The 10,510-nt window shown below is 35.0% G+C and overlaps 1 pseudogene; it reads right to left on the bottom strand.

The window, feature by feature from the left end:
- Positions 1-1,508: 1,508 nt before the first annotated feature.
- On the bottom strand, positions 1,509-9,516 carry LOC109058748 (annotated as a pseudogene).
- Positions 9,517-10,510: the final 994 nt, after the last annotated feature.

The raw sequence follows: 10,510 nt of genomic DNA, 5'->3' as shown, positions 1-10,510 counted from the left end.
GAAACTAAGAACATGTACAATAAAAGTGTAATAAAAAAAAAAAGCTAGTGTCCTGTTCTCCTTATATGGTGTTTGAGCGACTCAATTGCTTCTTACGCGTAAACGGACTGTTTCGGCGTAAACCAAAAAGGGCGCCAGATGTTTTTAAAAGTCACTGAGGGAAAGATTACCTGAACAATAATGGACTTAAAGGTCGGGCTCCTGTTTCTCGCACAAATCTGGTTTTTTGACATTCAGAAGATGTGACTATGTGTATGAATTGTATGGACTACTTATCTTGTAATTTTTGGAGCTTGACAGTTACACATTCGCTTCCTGTTTTGTCTCCAAAATCAGTGGACCCACATGGAGGGTGAGTAAATAACGGGCAGAACAGAACTCTCGGGTGGAGTAATCTAATCTTTTGAATATGCTTACGTAAAATAATATTGCTTTTTATTGATTTATTTGGGGATATTTTCTCATATTTTTTTTCCAAAACACGGTTGTGACAAATTAAGAAAATCATACCTTAATATGAAAACAAAGTGGTTCGAGAGGAGCACGACAAAAAAAAAGCATCGGGCGTTGACAAAATATATGGGATTGATGACATTCTTATAACCAATTTAACAAATAATTCAAAAACACCTTTATTTAAATGTTCATTCTTTGGTGATAGTGTTTGTTCCACCGTAAATGTTGAGATAATTCCAGAGCATGTAATGCATGTTTGCTTTTGTTTTCGTTGTAATATATTCTTTTTAAGCTGTATTTTATACTTTAAAAAGTCTCTCACCCTAACTGGAATGTTAAAAGGTTTTAAAATTAAACGAGCAATGAGCTAATTTGACTTGCAATTGACCCTTCTTTCTGAATTTATAGGTAAAAAGTTGATAGCCTGAATGCACTGTAAGTCGCTTTGGATAAAAGTCCGTCTGCTAATGCATAAATTTAAAATTTTTAATTTAAATTTAAATTTATTTGCACTTTATATGTTGATTGGGAAATGCAAACTTAGTTGGTAAATGTGTTTTACAAAAAAAAAACACACTTTTTTTACGTACTTTAATAATTTTATATTTTGGTACCATGACACAGTAATTTCGCAAATATAACTCTTTAAACACCAAATGTACATAACATCACATTATAGTGCATCTTTGTAACACATTGTTTCCTATTAATTTTTGTGTTTGTTTTGAAATGGACCACCGATTCATTTTATGAATAAACGGTTAAAAACACAGTTTTGTCCGCACACAATAATATCTACCACTAACATCAGGATGTAACTACTACACGTCACAAAACATGAGTGGAATGACTTAAAACGCATGATTTCATTCACCTGCACATATGATAACACAATAACATTCTTTAAAAACAAAAATGTAAACAAAGTACTATGGGCGGCAGATATAGATACTCTCCTGCGTCACTGATTGGACGACGATGGGAGAAGTATCTCGAATATGAATGCGCATGCATGGCGGGGGTGACTAGAGTTTAGCAAGATACAGTTTAATTTAACTTCGATTTATTCACCAGACACAAAACAAAAGGAGGGGCACGTGGTTTAAAAGCGGTTCTTCTATTTTGAAGTCCAGCAGGTTGCAGTCGATTTTGTAGTACACGTAGGGATAGTATTCTTGCTGGCTGAGGTTCAAGCCAGGAATATCCATGGCAGATTGCTGGAAGACGGGAAAAGATGACAACAACTTCCTTGAAATAATTCCATGTATTTAAACCACACAAACACAAAAACATAAAAAGTAAGCTTACGTCGATAATGGCAGCTGCACTGCTGTCCAGGTGCTTGTAAAGATTCGTTTCAAAACCTCCCTCAGCTTTCTTCATGTTCTTCTTGTTGGGCTGTAGCAGCATTGCTTGGAAGTTCACCGGCAACCCATATCTGTTTGTTTAGAATTTAAAAAAAATAAATTAAATGAGCGATGCACTGATGTAGGAAAAATCTGGGCCAAAACAGGAATTAAAAAAATTTAAGATGCACGTGATTGAAACCGAAAATTGAGTTTGTGTAATTCTATTAAAATTATTACGCCAAAATTATTATTATTATTATTTTTTTTTTTTTCAAAACTGCGTTTTTGTTTAGCTGAAAATCAAAACCATTTTATTTAATAATAAATTTACAAATTTATGTAATAATCAACACTCAAATACAAATCTGAAATTGCGCGCACGGCAGTTTTATGTCAACTTTTAAATAGTTGACGTAAAAGATGTCAATTTTTTTTTTTTTTTACCAAAACTGCGTTTTTGTTTAGCTGAAAATCAAAAACATTTTATTTAATAATAAATTTACGAATCAAATTTATTGTAATAATCAAACACTCAAACCACAATCTGAAATTGCACACAAGGCAGTTTTTATGTCAACTTTTAAATAACTATTACGTTTCTACTCCAATACAAATTTAAACTTAATAATAAAATGTGTTTTTTTTTTTTTTTTTTCTATCATACATTAAATAATGAAGATGACGGGAGTAAAAATATAATGAATATGTACTATATAGTGCATATAGCCTATTTAGCAAAATAGAGTTTTTTTTTTTTTATTCGCAAATTCACTGATTTTTTTTGTAGTTAGGGTCTGGGCGATATATCGCATGCGATTATCACGCGCATTCGTCAGTAAAGCCAGTTCCATGATTAACGCAGAAATCAACTGCATTCAAATGGCGTGGCATTTGATATACGGAGCCGTAGGATCACTGACAAGCTACGTAATATCGCGTTCATTATCGAAGGTGATTCATCTGTGATAATGAACACGATATTGCGTAGCTTGCCAGTGAACTACGGCTCTGTCTATTAAATGCCACTCCATTTGAACGCAGGTGATGGTGATTTAGCGGTGACGCGTTCAAACTGTTCACGTATTCATCTAGCTGACATCAGCAAGTTGTCTAGAAGTTCAGAGTTGAGACGTTTTCACGTTCCGTTTCAATAAGCGCGGTATGACTAACTATTTATTTCAATGAACTTTATTTCGACCGCAAAGAAAATCCCAAGGAGAAAAGTTGGATTCCTCGTGATACGAGCTCTCAGAGAACCTAAATAGAGTGTCGGCTACCTCAACATGATTCCACAAAGACCTCAGAGCCTTGATATGGATCCAAGCAATAAAAAGCCTCATTGAAGTTCACCTTTCAGCCAGTCGAAACAAGTGGACCCTGCAGACGGTGGGACACATGCTACAAACCAGTTAAAAATATCCAACAATGATGACGTAACATGCCAGCATGCTCTGAAGATACATACAAAACTGCTTTTTCGTTGTCAGTGAGGTTGAGAGTCTGGTCATCTCACTTCCTTATCTGCTTTCTATCTCCTCCTCGTTGTACTGGAAGTCCCGGAGCATGAACCTGTGAAGAAGACACTTGGGATGACTAAGGCATTAAGATCCTTAATCCGGATATTCTCTCAGTCATCTGAACGGTGATTCATGACCACACGGTGGCGCTGAAATCGGCTGTTTACTTGTTTTCTCTGGCCTTGAGTCGGAAGTCATCGATGGCCTTTCTGAAGAGCGTGACGCTAAACAGGCCGCTCTCCTGGTCCTCAAAAAGCAAACTGTTTGGGGAGTAATCGATGGCCTTTCAAATGTGACCTTGAACCTCAAAACCAATCATAAGAGTCAATTTGTTGAAATTGAGATTTAGATATCATCTGGAAAGCTGAATAATAACATTTTCACATTGATGTTAGATTGGGACAATATTTGTCTGAAATACAACTATTTGAAAATCTGGAATATGAGGGGTGCAAAAACACATCTAAATATTGAGGAAAATCATCTTTGAAAGTTGTTCAAATTAAGTTCTTAGCAATGCATATTACTTTTTGATCTATTTTACCAGTAGGAAATTTACTAAATATCTTCATGGAACATGATATTTACTTAATAGCCTAATGATTTTTGGCATAAAAGAAAAATCGATAATGTTTGAGCAACCTACAATGTATTGTGTCTATTGCTACACAAATATAGCCCCAGCGGCACACAATGTCCCAGTCATATGTTCACTCAAAATAAAATAAGAATTATATTTTGCATGTAGAAAATTCTCATTAGTCTAATGCATTAAAAATATTGGAATTGCACAACATTTACGCATCACGGTAGTAACTGTTGGGCTACCTTTCAATTATACTCATTAAAATAAAAAATAAAAAACAGTAATGACAGTCTCCAGTGAGATTAACAAAACACCTAACATGTTTCATTTTACACTAAACACACTTGGTAAATGGTGTCTGTTTGTTCTGGTGCATTAGTTAATTGGTTTTCTAAGTAGACAGCATGCCACTAATTTGTCTAGTTAAGTCCTAAACATGTTCTCCTCAACCAGAGGCCAATCAGACACATTGATTTCCTCAAATATCACCTGTTTCTAACAAATCATTTAGTACGTCAGCTTTCCCCAAATCCCATATATTGCTTTATTTTTTAAATGAACACCTTTTAAAACAAACACACACTATATGACACTATCTATTCCATTATCTAAAGGCAAAACACAGCATGTTCTCATTAGTACTTGATCAGTTTTCCTTCATTTCTATTCTGTGACTTGTGACCAGGTGCATGATTCCTTAGACAAGCAAGACACTTCCAGAATTGTACTGTAAATCTAAATTGTTGTAAGTTTCTTACTTTGTAGATCGTGGCACCGAACATTTCTGAAAAGAGTCTCGTAAGGTGCGCTGCCAGTCAACCATAATTGTTTCTGAAGGGTTAGAAACTTGCCAGTCAGTTATGTGCATGAGAAAGAACTTTAAAAAAGATGTTCAGAGTGAGGCTTATTTTTATGTGTTGGAATTAGGGGCCTGGCGATATGGGATTGGCAAAAACTAATAATCTAAAAAAAAAAAAGATTTTTGTTTTCCTGAAAGTTTGACCCAATCCCTTGACGTTTTTTTTTTTTTTACACTTAAACTTCTCAACATCCTAAATTTAAAATTTTCTTCATTAACCTAACTAGTTAAAGAAAGCTCTGTTCCAAAGATAGCAGCCACAACACATGATTTCAAACATGGATTAAATGCAACACCAAATCACTTCGGTCAAATATCGTTTGCAGAAAAAAAGATGCGTGAATTGAATGATGAAGGCACATATTGTACAAACACGTTAGCTTAAAACGTATCCATATGTTAGAACATTGGAAATAATCAATACAACCAATTCAAATTACGACAACAATGAGTTTGTCAGGGCAATTGAAGATGATTGAAAATAAGAGAATAAACAGCAGGTAGACCATTATTAATTATAAATGTTTTTGTAAAAACAAAGAAAATACCAGCTTCTAAACGAACATTAGGTTAAGATTTCTATTCAAATTCTGATTCTTCGATTTATAAAATATCACATTTTGGCAAAACATTACATTTGAATTCATCGATAAAATCGGAAAAATCGCCCAGATTCCTTTTTATTGTGTATGTTTATTTTTTTGCGTACAACAGCCATAGTAGTGATGTACTCAGAGTCCAGCACAAAATAGTATTTCTTTCTTGACAATATCGGCCAAACTCCTGGTCAGCAGGCTCCCTCTGGTGAGACCACAAAAATCACACCGGTTCACTGGAAAATGCTTCCCTTAACCATGACTCTCAAAGTCAATCCTTTAATTGATTTTCTCAAAGGAGTAGTTAGCCCAAACAATGAAATTATGACTATTTTGGACTACTTTTTTGGATTTGACAGATGTATAAGTTGTTATCTGTATGTTTTGGAGTTCTGTGAATATTCTTTTTTAAAACATCTTGTGTTCCATGAAAAAAAAAAAAACTGAATTTTCCATTCCATTTTTTTTTTATTTGAAAGTGTTGCATCATATATTAAGTGCTTATTCAATGAATTAAAAAAACAAATCAATGCACCAAAACAAATCAATGGTGTCCAGTTTACTACAAAATGAATGAAGCTCAAATAATATGTCAGATATGTCTGAATTTACTCACGCGTTCTTCCTCTCTAGATTCTGTAAGTTTCCCTTCAGGTTGTTGTAGGCTGACGCTCGAGCCTAGGCATGGTCGGTTTGTCAATTCTGTGAGACTTGCTGTATCAATAAGTAAATAAGGCTGAGAGAATTATATCAAATCTGGACCAAAATATTACCAACACTGTGAATGTTGCAGTGACTTTAATTTTACTCTCAGCAACGAGTGCTAAAAGTTTGGTCAGTGCGGATTTCAGTCCCAAAATTCACATCGAAATCATTGGATCAGATCACTTGCCTTGGATACAATCTCAGAAATGTTCTTCAAGGATTGTTTGATCGGGTACTTGGCCATGTCCCCATCTGAAATCTTGTGACCGTAGGTGACCAGATCGAGCTAAAACAACAAAGAAAACCGAGAACTAATGTAACGAAAACGGCAACAGTTGTCTAATCATTTCATACCACAGAACACCAGTCACTCACCATCCGCGTGAGCCAGCAGGTTCTCCTGCACTTTATCTCGACTGTCCTCCAACACTTGTCGGCACATGTACTGAGCCACCTTCTTCACCACACTGTGAACGACATCAAAGGACATCACAGTCCTCTTAAAACTCTCTCCAATCCTCCAAGATTGGACATTCTCCAAGACACAGAAGTCATCAAAACATCACACGTATCGGATGATTCAGGAACACTGAAGTCTCATTTAGCAAAATGGCTTCTGATAGCATCACAATAAAGCTTTGAGAAAATGTGAGAATATTCAGGATAAACAAAGTAAAAAAAAAATACGGGTAATATATCAGACACATGGTCTGGAGATGCTCCACAAATGACATTCTCTGGCATGCAGCTCAGGATTGATCCTGCTGTTATGTTAAAAGAACGTAAGTATATGACCCAGGAAGTACTATTACCGAAACACGCTTTGACCATCTCTTTTATGCGACAAGCTAAAGGCAAAACTGAACATTTTTGACTTTTAAATGAACAGGACAAAAAAAAAGAATCTGCACATCTAAGGATGAGCTGTAAGTCATGCAGTTTAAAAATGATCGCAAAAAGGGAGCTAGCGCGTCACCAAACGCTAATAACTCATTTAAGGCAGATTCGGCAGAACCTCACCTCTATGAGATTCCTCACCGCACAAAAGTAAAGTTTCGGGTGAACTGTGACTGAATCTGGACACGGATATGTCGTTTGCTTGAAAACACACAACTAACAAATCTGCAAGATATTTGATTCTTTTAATAAGCAGAAAGCTTTTAAAATGAGTTTATTATAGTCGAGCATTCACTATTTACTACACTGAAAAAACTTGGTATCATTCAGGAAATTACAAAGAAATGTAAATTCATTGAATTAAAACGTGAAATTCTGAAGTGGGAATACTCAAACAATCTCTTGTAGTTTTCTGTAAATACCTGCACTAATCCTTGTTTTATGTACAACTTCAAAGAAGCACTTTATTTTAAGGTGTCTTTGTTACAATGTAATCATATATTTAAGTAATACTAATTACTATGTGTACTTACTATATGGTTAGGGATTGTCTTAGGGTTACTTGCATGTAATTATGCATATTTCGTTGTTATATAATAATAGTAAGTACAACGTAACGTTTAACAAGGACACCATAAAATAAAGCGTTACCAAAAATTATTTTTAAAGTGTACTGCTAATATTTAGGGTGAGCGATCTCTCTAAAGCGCTAAGTATTAAAGTTTGGTGCATAACTATCCCACATATTTTGGTTTATGGCTAAGAATGATTCCCAGTTAAACAATTTCATAATGACGGATAATAAAACCCCCACAAAAAAAACATATGCTGAGTTGTGAATGAGAGATCTAGAAAGCCTAAAGATGGAGGCTGTGGGAGGCAAGGATCCACTGTTTAGTTGGGATAGAAAGCAACCTAGCAACGCCCTAGCAACCACCCATAGCATCTTACTGAAAACACAAAAATATCCTTAAAAAAACCCCACCACAATAGTGGAAAATTAATTTTGCATGAAAACTTGTGAACGTTTTACATGAAATTGCAGTGCTGAATGTAAAAAAAAAAAGAGAAAGGGAAAAAAACAGCTTTACCTCTTCGACAACAAGCGTCCAGCTTGGCCAGCTCATCAGACAGCCCCACAAAGGACATCTAATGTCCCGACCTGCAGCGTTTAGAGAGAGAAACACTTTGTCACCATCCGGTATAATGAAGCAATACAAAAACGCAGCCAGGCTGGATTTGATCAGAGATGCAATCAGGGGGCCGCCGGCGCTTAGAGTGGCGCCGCCTCTGTTCTCATCCGGTCAGGCGGATAGAAAGTGATCTGGTCCAGAAGACAACCGGCCAGCAGGGCCACTGGACCCGGGTGATAGGAACGAGACTTATGCATTTGCTCTGAAAAAGCTTATTTTAGTTGCAGTCAGAGGAATCGTGCATGCAAAATACCCGTTAAAGATACTGCGAACATTTTAAATGACGCAAACAAATTGTTGTATTACAGTTTTGTAATTGAGATTGCAAAAAGCGTCCATATCTCCGTCCCACTTTAACCGCAGCAAGTATATTTGATTTCACTTTATTCTGACGGTCCATTTAACACATTCAGTTAACTATAAGTATCACTGCACCTATAGGTCTACTAATTCTCATTAGAGTGTTAGTAGAGTATTAGTTATAATTCGACATCTACTTGCAAAGTTACTTATAGTCAGTAGAATTTCTGTTTGGAGACCATGACAAAGATATTAAGCAGGACAGTTACTATACTCTAATGTGAGTTAGTAAACATGTAGGTGCAACCTTTAATTACTGTCAAAAGGGACCATCAAAATTAAGGTGTTGCCATATTTTTTCTAAACTATTCATTTAGAGTCGTTGATTATATCTAAAGAAACATTTATTGCAAAATATGCATATATAAATATACACACACACACAAATATTTAAGTATGTTGACAGCACAGCAAGGCTGACTTGATTATATCATTACAATGTGCTTCATGGGAGTGGGCGGAGCTAAAAAGTCCTTTAATGCAATTTGCTCACTGTGACTCCCTTGATTGGTGGAATTTTCTGAACAGCATCATGGGTAATGTAGTTTTCACCACAAAATTCAGTTGTTAAACTTGATTATTTAAAAAAAAAAAAAAAAAAGGAAACTGATGCTTTCAACAAAAAGCACTGTACCATTGATTAACAGCCTTGAAATTCCACAGTAGTTTGTGTCTTTATAAGGTTTATGAGTTATAGTTAAATATCCGTTTCCCAATAGAGAAAACGGTTTAGTTTTTACTTCCAGATCTGACTGTGGCACCCGATTGAACAAAAACAACCAAAAATGCCAAATAACAAAGAAGAAATCGGTAACGCTAATAAAGCTCAAGAGGCTGCTCCGCTCAGACTGTAAAAAGAGGAAGAGGAAGAGAACGTGACCTTGAGATCGGGAATGTTGAACTTGTTGTTGGTGGAGAGGTTGTTGGCACGAGTTGTGGCCGTCATTAGTTTGTCCCATGTCTGCTGAACAGGTCTTCTCTCCAGGAGCAGAAATCAACCAGAAAACGGTCCTGGCTGCTGAGGAGCGAGAAACGGAGAGTCTAAAGCAGAAAGAAATTATTAATATACTCAATGAAATGCAAACTTCATACTGCACCACCAACTCTACCAAAGATATTTAATGTAGTGTTTACAGACATTAAAATAAATACAGACAGTATCGAGAAAATGCAATAAAACTTTCATTAATAAAAGATGTTTCCTTAATTACATTTTCACTAGAAAATAAAAATAAAATAAAATTATTTTAGATGTTTTTGGAAAATAAAAGTGTAGTTTTAATTCAAATTTTAGGCTTTATTATTTTGGGGTAAGAATTATTTTATAGAGATTTCTGGCACGTGTATGTCAGATATCAATCATGCGAATTAAAAGATTAAAATTCTACTCATTGCTGTAAAGTTTACTCTAAAAAGACCCAGACACACAATAAATATATATATAATAAAGGTATATACAAAAAACAATATCTCCCCGATTAAATATATAACCAGAAACGTTTATAATGAAAATTAATAAATATTTACATTACTTAAAAAAATTAAAAAATGATCATATTTACTAATTTATAAATATTTATTCATTTAAATCCAAGTTTTTGTATGTAGGTCCCTGTTATACATAACTTCCCTTTACATTTTAAACTGAACATCTTCATTTTGAAAAAAAATTGTCATGTTATTTGATAAATAATGCGAACAATATATTTTTATTGTCAGAAAACATAAATCTGTGCACATCCATGTAATTTTGTACATAACCTGATTGGGTCATTTCCTCAAAATGAATGAATGACAGTCACGAGGTGAAGCATCAGATGTGACCTTGACTGGACAGTGAGCGACCAGAGTAATAATCTCATCAGATATCATATGTTTGATACTTTGATGCTGTTATTGATTATAATTTTATATATCAGACTGCCGATGCTTCACACATCTCAGCATAAACACATGATGAACCCGACACAAACCAGCTACATTTAGATCTGC

This window comes from Cyprinus carpio, chromosome B16 (genome assembly GCF_018340385.1).
Source record: "Cyprinus carpio isolate SPL01 chromosome B16, ASM1834038v1, whole genome shotgun sequence".
Lineage (NCBI taxonomy): Eukaryota > Metazoa > Chordata > Actinopteri > Cypriniformes > Cyprinidae > Cyprinus > Cyprinus carpio.
This window is presented reverse-complemented; position numbering and strand designations above follow the sequence as displayed.